Below are 21,114 nucleotides of genomic sequence, written 5' to 3' on the forward strand. Positions count from 1 at the left end.
CCCTCTGACATGTGCAGAAACTTAGTTGTCTTCTCTCACACAGAAGTTCCCTTGCAATGATTCCCAGCACACACACAAAGGAAGAGGCACACAGACATTCAGGACATACATACATGCATACATACACACAAACACACAAACACACACACACATCCTCATAGACATAGCAACACATCTAGACTTAGAGCAGAAAGAAGCACACAGAGGCACACAGACAGACATGCAGAACGAGCTGGGGACACTGCTCAGTGGTAGAACACTTGCTTACAACTTGTAAGGCTCTAGGTTCAACCCCCAGTACTAAAAAAGAAATGGTGGCTTATGCCTGCAATTCCAGGATCTTGAGAGGCTCAGGAAGGTAGATCACTATCAGTTTTGGGCCAGTCTGAGGTACATAGAGAGTTCCAGGACATCTTGGGCCATCAAATGAGGCCCTGTCTTAAGTCAAATAAGAAATTTTATCTCTGTCACACCACACTGAACAACCCTGATATTGTCTGATCACTGGAATTAGTCAGACTTGGTTGGTACTTGGATAGGGAAGATACAGATAGTATATTCAGACACACATATACACATGTGTATATGCATAGATACATACATGCAAATATTTAGACACACCCCCATATGTGGAACTATGTATAGAAATGCAGACACACTCTCAAGTAGACAAAAACACATGGATACACATACACACACACACACACCTGAATGTGTGGACAACTTGACAAGGTCTGGGAATCTGGAGTCTTGTCCATATGCTACTGTAGTCCCAGCACTCAGGAGACAGAAGCAACACAGTTACAAGTTCAAAACCAGTCTGTGCTGCATTGTGAGACTCTGCCACAGAAGAAAATTAATAAAAAAAAATTGTCAAAGCAAAGTTAAAATTTAAGAATCTTCCCTTTTAAGTCCCCTGAACATCCTTTCTCTCTTGACTTCTACAATGCTTCTCAAAATATCCTCCTCCATTTTTTAAAAGAATAAAAACTGGCCATTTCTTTTTGACCCTCCTTACTTTGATCCTGCTCTGGATTTGCCTTTGTATGCCTCTACCCTCATGCCCAAGCTCTGCCTGCTTCCATGAGGCTCTGCACATTGCTGTGGCATGTCACTCGTTCTTAGACTACAAATAATGTCGTACTCACAGTGTTCCTTGTTACACATGCAGCAGGGTTCCTATTACCTCTTTCCTTCCCCTCTACCAGGCTGGCTCATTGGGAGGACACTGTGAAACGTGGCGGTGCTGGCAAATACATAATCAACTTAAAGCCCATGCTCATAGTGATGGGTACTACATTATCTCCTCAAACACATCGCTATGTTTTGGGTAGAGTCTGAGTTTGTCCCCTAACAGTTCACACCCCAAAAGTTTGGTCTCCAGAAAGGCACTCTTGCCTGTAAGAGGTGGGACCCGGTGGGAGGTACCTAGGATATTGGCACTTTTGAGATACTCTTAGAAGGAATGTGTAGCTCTGACAGGAGCCCAGGTCACTCCTATAATTGTTATATATGAAAGAGGGCAAGGCTTGAGGTTGAGGGTGGGACTAGGGAGATGGCTCAATCAGTAAAGTGCTTGCCATATAAGCATGGAGACCTGAGTCTGGATTCCCAACACCCAGGTAAAAGCCAGGATGGCTGCAGGTGCCTGTATTTCCACTGAGGAATCAGGAGCTCTGGGGCTGGCTAGCCAGACAGTTCAGCTTCACATATACAGAGAGACTCTATCTCAACGCTGAGGAAGGGCTGATGTCAACTTCTGGCTTCTACACACATATGCACATACACATGCACAGATACACATGCACACACACATAGCATACACACACAGACCATGGCTGGCCCCCATGGTTTCATAGCTTCCTGTCACAACATTTGACCTTCCTCTCCCTACTGAATGCAGTCCCATCAGGATGTCCTCCATCCCAGATGAGACACACCTAGGCAGGCTCTTACGAGAGGCAGAACAAGAGGCCTGGTTCTGAACTTTCAGTCTTCAAAACCGTGAAGCTAAACAGAATGTTTTACCTTATCGGTCTCCCAGGTTTTAGCATTTACTTGTAGCAACAGAAAATGAACAAAGATACACACCCAAGTCTTTCCTGAGAACTGCCCCCCTGCCTGGCATTCTCATATTTCTCTCTAGGTTGATTCATCTCTTTTTTTTCTTGTTCAAACGCTCGAGCCTAGTGCCACCAGTTCAGGAATGTCCCCAGGCCTTCCTGCTGGCGTCCTACATCCGCTGAAGTTCACAATGGTTCTGGATTTTCTCTACTTAGGGAATTTTTTAAATTGATTTATTTTTATGTGCATGGGTGTTTTTTGTCTGAATGTATATAAGTGCATCATATGCATGCAGAGGCCAGGAGATGGCATCAGAACCCCTGGATTTGGGCTTACAGACAGTTGTGAGCCTCCCTGTGGGTGCTAGGAATTGAGCCCAGGTCGTCTGGGAGAACAGCCAGAGCTCTTAGCTGCTGAGCATCTTCCCAGTCCCTTGCTTTATTTTCTGAAAGACTCCATTTTTATTTCTGTGGATATGCATGTCTCCGTGTGTGTGTGTGTGTGTGTGTGTGTGTGTGTGTGTGTGTGTGCACATGAGAATGCTGGTGCCTGCAAAGGTCACAAGGAACATCATATCCCACTTGATCTGCGGTTACAAGTAGCCGTGAGCCACCCAATGTAGGTGTTGGGAACCAAACTCTGGTCCTCTGAGAGACCAGCAATCATGCTCCTAATGACAGAGCCAGCTCTTGAGCCCTCATTCTTCTGTTTAATCCATTTTCCTTAGGGAACTCCTAGGAAGGACGCCTATGTGTTCAACACAAGGCATTGATTATCCTAAAATGCTTTACTTTTGCTCTGCTCTGCTGTGATGTGGGGTTTTCCTCTCTCTCTCTCTCTCTCTCTCTCTCTCTCTCTCTCTCTTTCTTTCTTTCTTTCTTTCTTTCTTCTTGAGACAGTTGTACCACGTGTGTAACACAGGCCCACTTCAGACTTGCACCCTTCCTTCTTAGCCCTAGGAGTCCTGGGACTGCAGGCTTGCCTACCATATCCAGTTAGGGCCTTTAGTCTAGCTTTGGAATATACAATTTTCAGGGTCATAATGCTTTTAGAAAATTGGAGAAATGCCCTTATCAATCATGTGGGTCAGCAAGGGCTGTAAACTGTGCTAAGCATGCAGCCCTGGTATGACTTATTAGTGGCGATTGTAACCTGAATCACTTAATCAACATGGTGCCTGTTTGTTTCATAAGCCTCACTCTTAGAAATTAATGCTGTGGTCCAATGGGGACTATTCCAATTCCTTCATTTCTTCCTCATTTATTAATTGTCAGTCCTGCTTAAAGAACAGAGTCCTTCCCTCCCTCCTTCCTTTTCTCCGTCCCTCCGATTCCTATCCATATGGATTGGTGGCATCTGTTGCACTGTATGACGTATAATCCAACACTACCATTGTTCTTTTGCTGCAACCATCCCAGCTTTGGTCATCGTTCCTCTTCCCTGGATCCCTTCCATGTGCTTCCCCTCCTCTGGAATCCTGGTTTCTTTCCCTGGATAGGATTTAGAAACTGAGATTTGGTGAAATGTATGCTCGTTGTTACAGTCTGGGACCCTTTGCCACTAGGCCTTAATGCTTTCTTTCTCTGTAATTGTGAAGCAAATTTTTCCTTCCAATTGAAGGAATAATACTTAAATCTTGACAAAGTTGTGAAAAACATTTCCTCTCATGCTTTCCCCCTTTCTTTTTACCCCTTACTTGGTTTGGCACCAGAGTACAACTTGGAGTGCTAGACCTTGTTAGAAGCTGACACTCGGCCTTCCTTCTGCAGGAAGCACTGAACATGGGTGCACGAGGGTCAGCAGGGCCCTGGAATGTGAGCTCATTATTCCAGGCAAATGACTCAGAAGAGACGGGAATGAAGTGCATCTGAGCAGTTCTGTGTTGACGTGGTACTGGGAAGAAAGGAGGAGGCTGTTATCTGCCATGCTCCTTTGAGATCCCTGCAACCATAGCTTTTCATTTTGGCCCTGGCTTCTCTCCTAAAGGTACTTGTCACCACCCCCTAAGTGATGTCTGCTCCCATCTCCTCCCAGGAGAATAGCCATTTCAACTCCATCCTTATACCTATGAATTTTTACCTCAGTGTCCAAGTGGCAACCTTTCATAGCTGGGTCCTCAAGAAAATTTTCATCAAGAAAGCCAAGCTTACAATTGTCTTTTTAGTTATTCGAGGACTTTCTCCTTCCTCCAAGGTTCCTTGGTTTCTAACACACTGGGTGTGGGGGCCAGATATTCTGGTTTCCATCCTTTCATAACAACACAATTGTGTTCGGCATGAAACCTCAAAAAATGCTTCCACCAAAAAAATCCAAATGGTGCCCACTGCACTCCAGATATGGGAAGGTTAGGGAAGCCAGCCAGAAGTGCTTTCTCTGATGGCCTACAGAAATGGCTCTCAACCTTCCTAACACTGCAGCCCTTTAATATAGTTCCTCAAGTTGAGGTAACCCCAATCATAAAATTGTTTCATCATTGCTTCATAACTGTAATTTGCTACTGTTATGAATCCCAATGTAATCTGTGTTTCCCAAAGGGGTTGAGATCTACAGGTTGAGAACTGCTGGTCTACAGGTTTTAGGATTGCAGATCAGGAGGCCCACTTTTTTAAGGCTTTACTAGGAAAAAAAAAAGACATGTACTGCTCGTTCTCATGATATCAGTGATGCCTGGACCCTGCCCCTTCCCTGGCAGCAGGTGGCCACTACTTCTACCAGGAATAGACTACAAACCCCTGCCATGCCACAGCCAGATGTCAAGGCCACCAAAGAGAGAGACTGGGGTGAGTCCATATTTTCTTAGCTGTCTCTAGGAAGTCTGAAGAAAATGTCACCAGGCATAAACTTCCCAAGGACCCTCTGGGATTTCCTGTTGGGGACTGGGTGTCTGAATCATTGCCTGCACCCTGAACCTTCCTGAGACAATGTAGAACGTATTTGGAGAGTTCCAAGAACACTCTCCATCTTCGAAAGGAATGTTTAGCAAAGCTACTTTGAGATGGCAGGAAGGGTCAGAGGATGTGGTGAGTCACACCCAGGGTGATGTCGTCAGGGGCATGTGAGCAGTGGTTATAGCTTTGACTAGGAAGCAGCCAGGATGGATGTGAAGGTGGCTGGGATCTCACCACCTTCTTCATAGTTTGACAATGCTCTTGAGTTGGTGTCTTTCTGGATTCACACTGTATGAGGTAAGTGCTGTCTTCAATCCCATCTTATATCTGAGGAACTGAGGTTCAGAGAACTGAAGTACTGTTCAGTAGCCACAAAGCTACAAGTGGGAAGCATTGGAAGAAAACCCTGAATAGCCTTTGGTCAATATTCACTGTGTGACTGATCCTATTAGGATTGTCTGTCATGTGGGTAGTCAGGCTTTGAAAGTGTGTTAGTGCCCCACATATATACTAATGTGTATGTACAAGTATGAGGGGCCAGATGTGGCAAGCATTGTGTCTTCCTCAATTGCTCTCCACCTTATTTTCTGAGACAGGCTCTGACATGAAACTGGAGCTCAGTGGTCAATAAGCAGGTACTGGAGCTGCCCCCACCTGCTGCTTCAGTGCTGGGATTACAGACAAGTGCCTCGATGCCCATCTTTTCACATGGGCAATGGGGATTTGAACTCAGGTCCTCATGCTTGCACAACAACCATTTCACTAAGACCCAAGGCTTTGGTTTTACTGAACCAATTACTAAGGTAGCCAAGGCTGATGTTTCTGATATCAGTGATGCCTGGACCCTGCCCCTTCCCTGGCAGCAGGTGGCCACTACTTCTACCAGGAATAGACTACAAACCCCTGCCATGCCACAGCCAGATGTCAAGGCCACCAAAGAGAGAGTCTGGGGTGAGCCCATATTTTCTTAGCTGTCTCTAGGAAGTCTGAAGAAAATGTCACCAGGCATAAACTTCCCAAGGACCCTCTGGGATTTCCTGTTGGGGAAAACACTAGCACAAGTGTTTAATGTTTGTCACATGACTGAAAGAAAGTCAGCCAGGGCTCTGCCACCCCCCTACATTTGCAATCTGATGACTGAAGCACCAACATGGCAGGGTCAGGGCCACTCAGTGGGTCGTGGTCACAGTACCACCCAGCCTTCAAATATCTGGCTGGGGGTTCTGCAGACAAGGTAGTGAGACTGGAGGGAAGATACATGCCAGATAGATCCCGGAGTGGGAGCCTAAGTGTGGATGGTGTTCAGTGTAAGGTATGGCTCAAGGTGAAGGCATTAAGTAACAAAAGCTAAAGAGATGAGGGCCTAGTGCAAAGTAGCTATGCATCTGGAAAGCAGACACAAGTAATACTCTATGCTAGGTTGGTAAGCTGTATACCTTGTCATCCCTTTGGGCACCGACTTTGCCAGTGATTTTGTACTACCTGCAAGGCATTGTTACTTATAAAGTGCCTGCATGTTCCCACTTCATGCTGTGTCTTTCAGATGCTTGCCCTGTTCCTATGGTAACTTCTTTTAACTCTATATCTTTGTTTACTCAGTCTATGTGGCCCTCAAAAGTGGAGTCTGAGTTCTAGACCTGCAGGGACAGATCACAGGTGTGTAGAAATATCAGCTTGGCAGTGGTAGGAGGCTGGCCCCAGATGTTTATAACTGGAATCTTCAGGGCTTCAGCCTAAGCTCTCCTATAGTCTAGCTAAGCAGAACACTTTGAATCAATGAGTGAAGAATCACGTTGCATGTATAGTCATTCTTAAGTATCCAGGGCCCCCAGGGATTTCCAAATCATGGATGCTCCAATTGTTTATATAGAAGGCATAATAGAGCAGGGGAAATTGCTAAGTGGTTAGTGTATGAGCCAGTAGTAAGTACCAGGATTGGATCCCCAGAACCTACATAAAAGTGAACACAGGGGCTTCCTAGAGCATGCTGGCCAGCAAGACTACATATCAGCCAGCTCTGGGTCTGATTGAGACATTACATCAGGCCTCCACATGCAAATGTCCACACATGTACCCACACACATGCACACACATTCACACACACACACACACACACACACACACACACACACAGAGCGCACACACACAGCACACAGCACACACTATAGAATATTTAAAGCAAGATGGCATAATATTTAAGCATAGTATTTGTAACCTTCTGTAGACTAACCATCTTCGGGTTGCTTTAATACACTACAGACTAAATGTGATATAACGAGTTGCCATACTGCTTATTTAGGTTATCCCCTCAGTACAGATGCCATTTAAAACAGTGTTTCCTCAGTTGAATTCACAAATAAAAGACTAATAGCTATGGAAGAAAAAACAGTCAGTCAAGACAGACCAATGCACACTGGGACAGCCATCAAGGCTGAGTTCTAGATGGCTTAGAACCAGAGAGCTCATGCTTAGCCCAAATTGTGTGGGCTGGGGACTCTGCTTGGCAGAGCCACTACTCTCCAAAGCACTGCCCTGCTCTACAGATAGAACCCTGCCTTTTAATATTATTATTATTAATTATTATTAGTATTTAATATTAATAAACCTCTAGCTCTTAATATGTTGTCCCAGAAACTGCCACATTCTCTCTCTATTCACAGTCTTTGACCAGACTGTGACCTGATGGAGGGAACCAGGAAGTACCACCATGCATGCATAGACAGTGGGGAGCCAGATACCTTTGTTGAGCAGCACCAATGGTAATCAACCTCCAAGAAGGTGGTCCTGTCAACGTCATTTCACAGTGGGCCTGAAGACATGTGTTCAAAGCTAGGCAGGACACTGGGCAGCTGTAATATACCTACAATTCCAGTAGGTATTCTACTTCTACTTGGGAGGTAGAGGCAAGAGGACCAGGAGCTCTCTGAGGTCATCCCTGGCTACATGAGACCCTGTTCCAAATAAACAAAACAAAACAGAAAGTGAGTTCATGAGCAGAGAGTAAGAGACAAAGCTGGATTTATCCTCTACAGCAGAGTGAGGGAGCTGGTTCAAAGCTACACTTTCTACTTTCTAATGTAACGAGGCTGGGTAGCACATGCCATTAGATGCAGTGGTTAAAAGCCTGCAATCTGGACATCCTTCAACTTTCCTCCTTACTTGTTTTGTGAATGGAGGGAATTCCCAGACCACTTTGCCCATCAAAGGGCCGGGAAGAGCAGGGAGAGGATATGTTTTCCAGAATGAAATGTTTATATCCCGACAGGGTTGAATTGGATAAGACTGATGGGGAGAAGGGTGCACACAGCCTGCACGGCAGTTGGAGCAGCCCGGGCACGGCTGGGTTTTGTGCATGCTTACTCATCAGAAACTGCTGCCTTCATCTTGTGCCAGTGTGGATGCTTGGGTCACTGTTAGTTCAGTGAAGGGACTGTCCAGGGCTCTGTGGGTCTGGAGGCCTCCCAGCAGCATGCTGATGTCACCAAGGAGCCAAGATATTTTGGCTTTTCTGTTCTCTGCCTTGATGCCTCCCATCCCATATAGGCAAAGCACTGTGACCAGAGTGTGCTGACTTCCAGAGATGCTCAGTTACAGCAGAGAAAGTTGCCTTTGCCCCTGTAGCCAACAAGCTTCTCCTCCAAGTCTCCCAGGCTCCAGCTTGCTTTGGCTTCTGTAATGTCAGAGTTCTTGAGTTCTTAAAGCACCTAGCTGCTTCAAGCAGAAAGGTGGAAGGGTAAAAGATGTTAGATGCCCACAGAGGCACTGTAAGAGAGGGAGAACTTCTCATTAAGCTTCTAATAGTGTCCCAGACCACATTGTAGGTCTGACCAGGTGAACTCACCACTGAAAGGTGGGCTAGCAGCCTTCTACCACCTCCAAGTGCTGGGTGTCAGGGGCCCACCCTGGTTTCTACCACTGCTGTCATCAGCATCCAATCTGGGCTGCTGCTCTTATTAACGTCAACAGATAGAGGCTCATATGGGGTATAGCCTCTGTGGGACTAGTAGCTGGCTGGAGACATCATGTCCTTTGTCATAGTAGGAAAAGAGGTGGACATTTTGCATCTCACGGTTGACTCTGGGATGCCAGAATTGGTCCTGGCACACAGATGCAATGGATGTCGATTATAGCTGATCTGTCTGCTGATTGCTTTTAACTGTCATCCTGGAATCACCTAAGAGAAGTCTTACTGAGGGATGGCCTGTGGGTGTGTCTGTGTGTTGGGGGTGCCTTGTCTGTAAATTGATGTGGGAAGACCCACTCTGAAAGACAGACCATGAGAGGTGGCGTGGAGAAATCTAGCTGACAGTGAGCAGGGAGGCAGCATGGATACACTCACTTCTGACTGGTATTGACTGTTGACATGATGCAACCAGATGCTTAGGTTCCTGCCCCTCACTTCTCCACAACAATGGACTCTAGCCTGGAACTCTAAACCAAATAAACATTCTTCCCTGTGATGCATTTTGTCAGGGTATTTTTATCATAGAAACAGAAGTAATACAACCCATCTTTGATTAAGCCCTTGGGTAGATATGGAGGGCTCCACAATGATGAGATTGGGCTGACCCAATCTCCATCTGGGCACTTTCCTGATTCAGTTCAGTCACCTCCTTTCCAGTGTCTCTACATGTTCATGGCATGTGCAGATCTTTTTGTGGTTGAAGTAGGGCCTGATCTGGCTTTGTAGCTCAGTACTAAAAAATCCTGTCTCATCCTACCAAGTGCTGGAATCAGGTGTCACCACATTTGGCTGCAAACATGGCTTCCAAAGGCCCCCAGGTACCATGTCTTCCCAGCAATCCACAGTATTTCTTGCTGATCCTTGTCCCTGTCTCTAGAATGTTATCACCTGTATACCTTGTCTACTATGGGAGTTTGAATGAGATTGGCTCTCACAGGCTAATATATTTGCAAGTTTAGTCCCTAGTTGACGAACTGTTTGGCACCTTAGGAGATATGTCCTTGTTGGAGGAGGTGTGTCATTGAGAATGGCTTTGAGGTTTCAGAAGCCTACGCCAGGCCAGTGTTGCTCTCTCTGTCTCCCACCTGCTATCAGGGTGTAAAGCTCTCAGCTCCTGCTCCAGCATACACTTACCTCCCTGCCGCCATACCCCCACCATGATGATCATGGACCAACCCTCTAAACTGTAAGCCATCCCCCAAGTAAATGCTTTATTTTTATGAGTTGCCTTAGTCATAGTGTCTCTTCCCAGCAAGAGAACGCTAAGACTCCTACTATCTCTGGTGTATACTTAAGAACTCATTTCAATCATGTTTTTCCCCTATCCTTCTAGCTATTAAAAAATGTTGTGTATGTATATTGTGTGTGTGTTTGTGTGTGTGTGTGTGTGTGTGAGAGAGAGAGAGAGAGAGAGAGAGAGAGAGAGAGAGAGAGAGAGAGAGAGAGATGCCATAACATGTGTATGGAGTTCAGAGGACAACCTGGGTGTTCATTTGAGACAGGGTCTCTATGTTGTGTGCCCAAGCATGACAAGGTCCTTAAGTTCCCAGCCATTCACTGGTCTCTTTCTCCCATCTGGCTGTAAGAACACTGGGATTACAAATGTGGGCTATCATGCCAGGCTTGATGTGGGTCCTGAGGATCTGAATGCTGGTCCTCACAGTGGCACATTAAGCCATCTATCCCTCCAACTCCCTCTTAGGGGGCTCATTTGCTCTTATTGACTCCTCCCTCCATCCCTCTAGAACATGAAATGATGGTCTTGCTCATAGCTAGTAATACAATACTTGTCAGTTAGTGCTTAAAGTATTTTTATTGGGACATTAACCAAACCCTATTACTGGCATTTATAAAGTCCCTCATGCATCAAAAGACATTTTGATACCTTACATCCTTAATGATACCACATACTATATTGAATACCTTGACCCTTTGAGAAGATACATGTGTAGTCATCACTTCCCATGTTAGTACTCAAACAATGACACCCTTGTGGATGTTGCTACTTCCTCTGAGGGTCAGCTCTGTAACAGGCTGATGGTGGAAACACGGGACATGGCTTGTGTCGGGTTAGAAACTTGAATTTGGGAATGACAAAGCCTAAGGTGATGGACAGTTCCTACAAACCTGTCACTCTGTTCACAATGTCACTGATGTTAACCCCAGTCCCACCACAATTTTGTTAACAAGTTTCTGATTTATTCATCTTTCCTGTGCCCTTGTTTGCTTGCTTGTATATGCGTCCATGGCTGCTTTCTCCCTAGTGACTTCCAGAGTAAGATATTTTACACTGTCGGGTAGCTTTTCCTGTATAAGTGGAGGAGAGCCTTAAAAAAACAAAAGACAAAACAAACAAACAAAACATATGGTTCCTCTTATAGGAAGCTGGGAAAGCTCCGGAGAGGGACAGTCTCTTCAATGACCAGGAGGAAATCCACTGTGCTGGGAGTGCTGCCCAATGGGCAGAGATCTTTCCTACTGTGTAGGAGGCTCTGGATTCAATCTCCAACACCCCACAAATCAAGTGTGGGCACTTACCCATAATCCCAGCACTCAGGAGGTAGAGGCAGAGGGTCTTCAAGTTCATCTTCTAACTCTGTAGTGTATTCAAGAATGGTCTGGGCTAGGTGAGACCAGTATAGTTTTGTGGTTTTCCCCATTGTGCTAGAAAGTACTGGTGGTTGAACATCCTCCAACCTGATTTGGAGTTTATATTGGAAAAAAAGGAATGAGACAGGCACGACAGAGTTCTTTCCCATGTAAGAGTGTCCCAGTCTGGCTAGTATACTTTTACAAATGCACCGTGTATGTTAGCTTAGTTCATCCTGCGAAGTCTATTTATGGCCTTATTTTCAATGAGACCACTGACAGTATGGTTCCAGAGAGAAACATGTAAAACTTTATGTTGAAATCTTGATCTCAGGAAATTTGTAGGATGGGAGGTCAGAGACAACTTGTATGGGTCAGTTTTCTCCTTCCATCATGTGGATCCCAGGGATAGACCTGGGTGCTAGTATTAGCAGTATATGCCTTTACATACACTAGGCATGTGCATGCCTTTACATATAATAGGAATGTACAGTAGAATAGGAAAGAATTTGTAGGTCACCAAAGCAGGGTTTGTAGGTTTGGAGTCAATGACCTAGAATGGGATTCTTAACTGCCGCTCACCAATTGCGTGTCCTTAGGCAAGTCCACTCATTGTCTAGACTCTTGTTGAATTTATCTGTGAAAAAGAAACAACACCTACTTCCACTGAGGTGTGTGACAATGTGAGGCAGGCCTGGAAAAGACTTGCCTCAGTGGGCCGAGTAAGCCTTAAGAGCTGAAGACAAACTGGTACAGTCTTGTAGAGCCAGGGACACCAGTCTTCTGTCCTTCACCAGGAGACATTCAAAGGCTCTGATTCTCAGACTCTGAGACGTGGCCAGTTCCCTCCCAACTCCTTCCTTTTTCTTGGGCCTTCAGCCTAAAACTGAGAGTTATATCGTCAGCAATTCTGGTTCTCAGGCCTTTGAACTTGAACTTGTCGCGTCTTCCATCATTGCTAGTCTTGCTGGCAGCATATTGTGGGTCTTAGCATCCATGGTAAGTCCTCTCATGCATCTATAGGGTATCTGTTGGTTCTTTCCCTGGAGAACCTGCCTATGGAGGTCTGGGATTTCCTTTCTTCATCCACACCCCATTTTATTGGGCTACATCATCACGTTCAACATCTATATGTTCGGTCTCTGTAAGAGGAGTGGTTTCCAGGCAGCACAGGTAAGGAAGGTCTGGACCCACATTTGTTGACACTATGAGATCATCAGGATGGGTTAGCTTAGCAGGCCTCAGTGCAGTTTTCAGGGATGAGATAGAACCTTCCAGGCTCTTGATTCTGCAGAAGCTGTCACAGAGGGGCCAGCTCACAGGAATATACAAAACAAGACTGAATAAAAATGGCCCCCATAGGCCCACAGGGTATGGCACTATTAGGAGCTGTGGCCTTGGAGGAAGTGTGTCACTGAGGTGGGCTATGAGTTTTGAAAAGCTCAAGCCACGCTCAGTGGCTCAATCTCTCTTCCTGCTGCCTGAAAATCCAGATGTAGAACTCTCAGCTGCCTCTCCAATACCATGTCTTCCCACACTTTGCCATGTTTCCCATCATGACTATACTATACTAAACCTCTGAACTGTAAGCCAGCTCCAATTAAATGTTTTCCTTTATAAGAGTTGTCATAATGTCTCTTCACAGCAATAGAAACTCAAACTAAGACAAAGACCTTGTCACAAGGCAGTGCCAGGCCCTAGAGTCATGCAAATTCAAATACTGTGTTACTAAGACCATATGGGTATTTTCTTTATTGCAGGCTTCGGAAGTGTGATGGTTCGTATATGCTCTGCCCAGGGAGTGGCACTATTAGAAGATGTGGCCTTGTTGGAGTAGGTGTGTCACTGTGGGCATGGGCTTTAAGGCTCTCACCCTAGCTGCCTGGAAGCCATTCTTCTCCTAGCAGCCTTCAGATGAAGCTGTAGAACTCTCAACTCTTTCTGTACCATATCTGCCTGGTTGCTGCCATGTTCCTGCCTTAATGATAACGGACTTAACCTCTGAACCCGTAAGCCAGCCCCAATTAAATGTCCTTATAAGAGTTGCCTTGGTCATGGCAATTTTCTGTTTACAGCAGTAAAACTCTAAGGCACGAGGTTATGGGTACCCACTTTAGTGCATCTCACTATGCCAGCCTCTCTTCCTTAGAAGCAATTACTCTTAAGTTTTCTTTTGGGAAGAAGTCACACCGTAATGCAGTGGTTCTCAGCCTTCCTAATGCTGGGACCCTTTAATACAGTTCCTCATGTTGTGGTGATCCCCCAACCATAAAGTTATTTTGCTGTTATGAATCAATGTAAATGATACACAGAATCTGATATGCGACCCCCTGTGGCCCCGAACAGCTGACCTAACTCCACGAATGCCCTGGCTCTATGTCCATGAACCATTCTATCCTGGGTTCTCCCACTGTTTTCGAACATATTTTGCTTTTAGGGCTCTACAGAGTTGGAGAAAGTGTGAAAAGCGTTCTCTTGTCTAGTTGCATTAAGATGGGTTGCAACAGACCCCCTATTGGGGTCACTTCTTCCACTCGGAAGAACTACAGAGGGGTGGAGAGTGAGGCAGGGCTCAAGAGGAGGGGTTCCTACAGGTGCGGGTGTGGCATCAGAAACGCACCGACTCCACAGGCCGGTCTGCTCGTCCGCTGCAACCTCCTTCTGGAATGGGGAGGCGGCAAGAATGCACTTAGTGAGGCAGCATGAGCTGTTTGCTTGCTAGGGTAGCCGGCACTGACTGACCATCTATCTGACTGGGAGCAGCCAGAGCTTAGGCAGCAACCAAAGAGCTCCCAGCTCCGCAGCCCAGCTGCGCATGCGCCCCGGGGCAGCCAGGTGAGAGCGCGGCGGGAGCGGGCGGCCTCGCACCTGGGTTTTAACTTTTCCGGGTCAGGGGCGAGGGCGGATGCCGGGTGGGAGAAGGGAAGCAGGGTGTAAACCTCCGGGAGTCGGCTCGGCGCTACCTGGAGCTTCCAGGACGGGCTCCGTGCCTTCAGACGGGAGGAGGGTAAGCACGGGGGCGGAGCGAAGTCTCGCGAGATCCGGTGGTAGCTGCGGCAGCGGTGGCGGCGGCGGCGGCAGCGGCCGGGGAGGTGAGCGGCGAGCGGGTGCGAGGCGGCCGTTGGGACTGAGGCAGGGGAGAGCTGCGGAGGGCGAGGCCGGGCCCCGGGAGAGGGACGGACGGAAGGCCCGCGTCCTCGGTGGCCCCTCGAGGTTGCTGCGGCGCCTCCGGGTGCGCGCTGTCCCGGGACTCGCGCGGGGCGGGGCGGGGCGGGGCGGCCGCGGTCTCGGGGCTACCGGGTCCGGGCTTCCCTCGTCGGGGGTCCCCTGTGTGCGGCCGCGGCCCGATCTTCCCGGGCAGCCTGGAGTTGGTACCAGGCGCTTCGCTTGCGCGCTCCCACGCTGGAACTGCAGTGAGGTGCAGCAGCGCCTTGGCCGGAGCCACTCGACGGGGACGTGGTGGGATGGGGACGGCCCACGCCCCGGACTCACCTTCCATCCTCCTCCCCAGCCCTGCTCGCGGCTCTTCCCCTGGGGTCCCCGCGGGGCTGCAGAGGGTGTGTCTGCAAGCCCTCCCGAAATTGCACGCACGCAGCGTTCCGGGTTTCCAGGGAGAAAGTTTTCCACCGCTTTTGTTCTGTCCCTGAAACTTTGCCTAGTTCTCAGTGTTCAGAAGCTACCCTTTGGCCCTGTGTATGAGCAGACGCGGTGTGACAGTGACGAGGGGTGCGGCGGGTGTAGGGTCTCAGGCCACGAGGATAGCTCAAGGTTTGCCTCAGGCAAAGAAACTTTGAAAAGTTTGATTCTTTTCTGAAGCTTGAGATCGCACTCTTAGGATGAGCGGTTGTGAAGTTCCTAACTTTTGGTTCTGTGGCAAATGTTTGCCACCCTGACACGAAGTTCATACTATATCTTCCTATACGTGATCCAAGGTCAGTAGAGTGCTCTCCTTTAGATGTGAAGAAGAAATACGTGCTATGGCGTTAGTGCAGCCCAGACACCCAGCTAGGTAGGACGTAATATCACGGACCCTGCGGCTAGTGAGTATGTTTGGAGACACACACTCACGTATGTACGCATGCACTTGTGGGACAGTGAGTCTCAAAGTCAGGAACAAAGATTGGGACCTGAGATAAAACCGTGTTACTTGGGGTAATTGATGCTAATGAGAAAAACAATGTAGGCTGACTGACAGCGTGCAAGATAAATCACAGCCTGTCTCTGGTTAGGCTCAGATAATACAGCCCTCCAGGGATGCTGTATTCCAGGCTACATTGTAACCAATACAAAGCCCGAGTTCTCTACATTTAATGGAGTACACAAAATCCCTCATGCTTATTGTTAGTAATAAGGAAATAGAAGATTGAAATTGTTGCACTTGGCAGTATGCTCCATGTGTGTCTAGTAGATGCAGGTGTAATGTGCTGTGGAAGTTCACACAGTTCCCTTTCCTTCACCTTGTTGGACTACATAATTGGGGCAGGGTGGTGGGTGTTTTCGAGAATGACTTGCCACATGGTTCAATATTGAATCCTAAAGTATGTTAATCTATAGTGGGCCAGGGTAGCCTTCATTATCACCTCCACCACTCATGTGTTAGATGGCTCTCGGTCCAGGGCTGGAAACACTGCAGATGCTTTCCGCTGCCGTCTAGGAGTCTCTTCAGTAACTAACAATGTGCTATGGGGACAGTTCTGCCCTCTTGAGAACCACTATATAAAGCACACGCTCCACTATCTAGCTAATTATAACAGCAGAATCTAATACACACTTTTCACTGGGAAGTAAAAATAAAATTCTCTCTGTGAGTCTGATACATAAAAAGACAGCCTCTGGCTAGGGACTCTTTCATGGATCATCATCTCTGGCTCTCAGGAGCCAGGTTAGTACCTGTTCATCTGCAGTTGTTTCTCTTTTGGGGGAATCCTTGTTGGAAATGTTGGTCACACTTGAACTGCTGACTGGCATGAGGTGAGAGTGGAGTTGGAAGCCAGGATGGTGATGGGCTGTTGGGAGTGTCCTTGAGTACCAGTGTAGCCCCGGAGCCTTTTCTACTTAGGGATAGTAGTGCATTTGGAGAATACAGATGTGCTCAAAAGTGAAAACTAAAATTACCTATCTAAGCAGTTCTAGGGGTTGGCTCACAAACAAGCTTGTCTTCATTGGAAACTTCTCCATGGAAGGGGAAAAAAAATCAAGAAAAGTTCAGCTCAGTCCATTTGTAGCTACAGCAGTAAATTCCAAATTGTTTAAATCTGAAAAAGTTTATTTTTGCCTTTTTTTCTTTAAATATAAGTTGCTTCTTGCTATAGAACATTTATTCTGTATTGCTTATTACTTTAGAAAGGCACTATGGAAATTAACATCTAAGTAAAGACTTATGAAAATAGGATGCCACATTTAAAGTTGTCTAGACATAGATACAATGAACCCTTGTAAAGTTGAACAATTCATCTAAGTGAAAGTAATTCATTTTTATTGCATTAGGCAAACACTATCCAGTTCCAGGGTAAAAAAAAGGCCAATTGTTTTGGTTGTTTTTATTAATCATTATTCTAGTTAGGATTTTCTGCCATGGTAAACACATGACCAAAAGAAACTTGGGAAGAAGAGGTCTGTTTTTGCTTACACTTCCCTATCAGTCCATCATTTTAGAAAGTCAGCGTAGGTACTCAGGGCAGGAACCTGGAAGAAGAGCTGGTGGAGAGGCCTTGAAGGAAGGAACACTACTAGCTTGTTCATCCTGCTTTCTTTCAGAGCCCAGGACCACCTGCCTAGGGGTGGCACCGCCTACAGTGGGCTGGGCCTCCCACAGCAGTCAGCAGTCAAGAAAATGCAGCCCAGGCTTGTTCACAAGCTAAACTCAGTTGAGGCTTTCTCTTCTCAGATTACTTTAGCTTGTGTCAAGTTGACATAGGACCAGCCAGCACAACCTACCTGTTCTTAAATGAATTAAGTATGAATTATGAATTAAGAGTGTGTCTTGACGATGCCATCTAAGGGAAATAGGACTATACAAACATTGGTTGATTTCTAACAATAAAAACTGAATCCAAAGAATGACTTGCAAAATGAAGCTACTCACCTTTCTAGATCCTTCCATCTTAACTTGATATTTTTATTCTGAAGATTTAAAAATCACAGTCACTCTCAGAGCCATGATTTTTTTTAATGTTGAGAGGAGAGCCTCACGTGCGGTAGTGGCCTGTGCACGAATTAGGTGAATGTGAGTTATTCTAATTGGCCGCTTTAGTTGCTTTTCCATTCTGCAAAGCTCATCCTTTTCTTTATAACTTTTTTGGAATGGGTCATCCTTAGGTTAATTTTAGTAATTATCAGTTACTACTGCTTAGTAAGAAATGTGCTTGAAAACACTGACTGTAGGAAGCAGGCAATGTATATGGAGAGCTGTCTCCTGGTGTCTGCGCTATCTGACAACAGCGTGGGCCCACAGGAAATCCAACTGCACAACAACTGCTTGAGTACTTTGTCCCCAGGTAGACTTGTTTTCTTTGCTGTTCATGTTTGGTGATTCCCCCAGCTAGCAGCTCTTCATAAGGCCCCGGGGCTTATTATTGCAGACAAGTGTGAGCTGAGCCTGGGAGAAGTGCCAGCTGAGGGGCTGTGGAGATGGCTCCACAGTTAAAGTGCTTATGCCACAAGCCTTAGCACTGGAGGGAGCCCAGGTAAATGCTGGGTGGGTGTGGTGGCCCACCTGTAATTTCAGCCTTGGAAGTCAGAGATGGCACATCCAGAGCAAGCTAGCTAGTGAGACCAACCATGTCAGTGAGCTCTGGGTTTGATCGAGATGACCTGCCTCGATGAATAAGGTGAAAGAACAATCCTGGCTGATTCCTGACATCTACCTGAGGCCTCCGTATGCATCTGCACAGACATACACAGAGACATGCATGCACACACGATGCACATCACGTACACATGAAAATGCAGAGACAGCAGCAGAGTAGAGCATGTGTCTCCAGGACTACTGGCCACCACTGGAGTCTGGGCAGGCAAGGGGATAATTTGCATGCTACCCAGTCATAGCTGTGGCTGCTGCTTCAGAGACTTTTAGCATCATCACATGCTTTGCTTGACTGAGGGGGAGATACTCTTTGTCATGGTCATACTAAAATTGCCATTCAGTATAGAATTTAAGGGAAATATTTCCTCTTAATCATTAAATTTGGACTCTGGCTTATAGGCAGACTCTTTGTGGGAGTACTGTTTCAACATTTAAGAATTCTGTTTATATGGACAAAGTGTTCACATGACTCAAACACTTAAATAATGTGGGCATGTTCAGAAAGCCAAGTTTCCAGTTCTCTTGGGTACTCCCCCCCATAGCCTTTATCTGTTTGCTATAAATATGTTCATCATTTCTCTTTGTAGATAGAAGCAAATGTCAGTAGCTTGTAATCTTTCTGTCTGTATAAAGCGCAGTATACTTCAGCCTACCTTCACTGACTTTCCATTAGTTACTCGATTTACATGCTCTTTTGCAGAAAAAAAAACACTTTTTAAAGATTGTATTCATTTCTATTTTATATGTATGAGTGTTTGGTTGCATGTAAGACTGTGTACCACATGTGTACAGTGACCTCAAAGGGCAGAAGAGGGTATTAGAGACTCTGAGACTGGAGTTACAGTTGGTTGTGTGCTACTATGTGAATATAGAGAATCAAAACTAGTCCTCTGCAGGAGCAGCCAGTGCTCTTAACCTCTGAGCCAATGGTGTCTCCAACCCCAGAAAACATTTTTAAACAGTTCTAGGCATCCTCTCTGTCCTGGGTTTGCTTAGCCAGCCCCATGAAAACTTGAATGTTTATGGTTTTTATATACAGACAAGCATGTTTCTGATGTACTCTCACAAGAGGGACTAACAGGTAAGAGAGTTTGGTGTTTTAATTGTCATAAATATTTTCTTCCTCCACAAGTTATACCACTTAGAACTTACAGGAGTATGGTTGTTCCCCAGTTTCAGTAGAGGATTCTGTGTAGATGATGAAATCTAGTTTTGCTTGAGTCTTATACAATGAGATAGTGTTTCCATGTAATCTAAAAACACACACCACAGACTGTGAAATCATCTGTAGATTACATGCTGTGCTGGGTAGTTTTTATGTCAAACAAGCTAAAGTCATCTAACTAGAGGGAACCTTAAATGAGAAAATGCCTCCAGGAGACCTGGTTGCAGGCAAGCCTGTAGGGCATTGTCTTAATTAGTGATTGATATGGGAGTGTGCAGACCCTGTGGGTGGTACCATCCCTGGGCTGGTGGTCCTGGTTACTATATTAAAGACAGAGCAAGCAGGTAGGCAGTATTCCTCCATGTTCCTGTCCTGTTTGAGTTCCTGTCCTGACTTCCTTCAGGGTTGAAGAGTAATGTGGAAGTGTAAACCAAATAAGTCCTATTCACTCCAACTTGCTTTCGATCATGGTGTTTCATTATAGTAATAGTAACTACCAAAGACATGTGCACAGCCCAAATTAATGTGTGTACTGGGTCACTCTTGTTTGGGAACTGTGCATGTAAAGGTCAAAGGACAACCTTGGGCATCAGTCTTCGCCTTCCACCTGAGACAATCTCTGTTTTGCTACTGTGTACACCAGGCTAGCTCCAGCAAACTTCCCAGGTGGCCTCCTGTCTCAGCCTCCTGTCTCACTGTAGAAACATGGGATTCCAGCTCTGCAGCACCACACTTTGTTGTATGTGGTGCTGAATCTGAACCTGGGTCCTCATGCTTACACAGCACGCACTTTACCCTCTGGTGCCATCTTGCCAGCTCTGCATTTTTCCTGTGGACCATGTGTCCATGCCCTTTGCATTTTTCTTCTTCCATTTTCTAGGACCTCATAGATTACCGAGGTTAGCTTTGTGTCCTTACAATGTCACTGGGTATTCATTCACCTTGGTACACTGTGGCAAATAGAAGGCTCACATTTTTTTTCTTTCCTTTTTTAAATTTTATTTTATATGTGTAAGTGTTTTTGTCTGTACATGTGTATGTGATCCATATGCATGCCTGTAGAGGTAAGAAGAGCAGACTGGATCCCTTGGAATTGGAGTATTAGATGGTCGTAAACCACCGTGTGCGTGTTGGGAACTGAGCCTGGGTCCTCTGCAAGAGCAACAGGTGCTCTTAACCACTGAACCAACTCTCCAGCCTCATTTTTAAAAAAGAAAGATATTCTTTAAAAGAACAATTTATGTCTATAGATATTCTGCCTAAATGTGTACCACAGCATACAGTATCTATAGAGGCAGAGGATGGTGTTGCATCCCCTAGGACTAGAGTTACAAAGAGTTGTGAGCTACCATGTGGGTCCTGGGACTTGAAGCCAGATCTTGGAAGAGCACCAGTGCTTTTTTTTTTTTTTTTAAATTTATTTATTATATGTGTGTACGCTGTAGCTATCTTCAGACACTCCAGAAGAGGGCATCAGATTTTTGTTACGGATGGTTGTGAGCCACCGTGTGGTTGCTGGGAATTGAACTCAGGACCTTTGGAAGAGCAGTCAGTGCTCTTAACCACTGAGCCATCTCACCAGCCCCGCATCAGTGCTCTTAAGCACTGAGCCATTGCTCTAGCTCCTCACTGTCCCCTA

At 46.1% G+C, this 21,114-nt stretch overlaps 1 protein-coding gene across 8 annotated transcripts in view; it reads left to right on the forward strand.

Annotated features, from left to right (window-relative positions):
- Nucleotides 1–14,098: 14,098 nt before the first annotated feature.
- Nucleotides 14,099–21,114, forward strand: part of Mrtfb (myocardin related transcription factor B) — a 161,474-nt gene continuing 154,458 nt past the window's right edge. For 2 of the 8 annotated variants that reach the window (XM_006522109.4, XM_030249105.1), the window contains exon 1: nucleotides 14,099–14,340. The gene's annotated coding sequence lies outside the window, so the exon portion shown is untranslated. The other 6 variants (XM_006522111.2, XM_006522108.3, XM_030249106.1 and 3 more) reach the window with 6 other exon arrangements.

This window comes from Mus musculus, chromosome 16 (assembly GCF_000001635.26).
Source record: "Mus musculus strain C57BL/6J chromosome 16, GRCm38.p6 C57BL/6J".
In the NCBI taxonomy this organism is placed as follows: Eukaryota; Metazoa; Chordata; class Mammalia; order Rodentia; family Muridae; genus Mus; species Mus musculus.